Genomic DNA, 289 nt, shown 5'->3' with positions numbered 1-289 from the left:
GCGTCTTGCGGTGCGCCTCGGCCGCTTTGGCAGACAATTTTTTCAATTTTCCGGTATGTGGCGAATGCATTGTGACGGGTGTTTCACGCCTTCGCTCGAAGTGCGGCGAATATTTTCGAAACGATTGGGACGAGTGCAGCGTCCGTCTCTCGTCAGCCCCCGATACCCTCCCACGCGACTATACAGGCTTAAACGACATTTAAACGCACTTTAGCGCTTTGCTTCTTAGCTACGTAATAATAGATATTTAAATGTTTCTTGAAATATTATTTACATTTTTACACGCGTC

This window comes from Ceratosolen solmsi, unplaced genomic scaffold (assembly GCF_000503995.2).
Source record: "Ceratosolen solmsi marchali unplaced genomic scaffold, CerSol_1.0 scaffold6, whole genome shotgun sequence".
Classification (NCBI taxonomy): domain Eukaryota; kingdom Metazoa; phylum Arthropoda; class Insecta; order Hymenoptera; family Agaonidae; genus Ceratosolen; species Ceratosolen solmsi.
The sequence above is the reverse complement of the archived record's forward strand: the minus strand, read 5'-3'. Positions refer to the sequence as shown.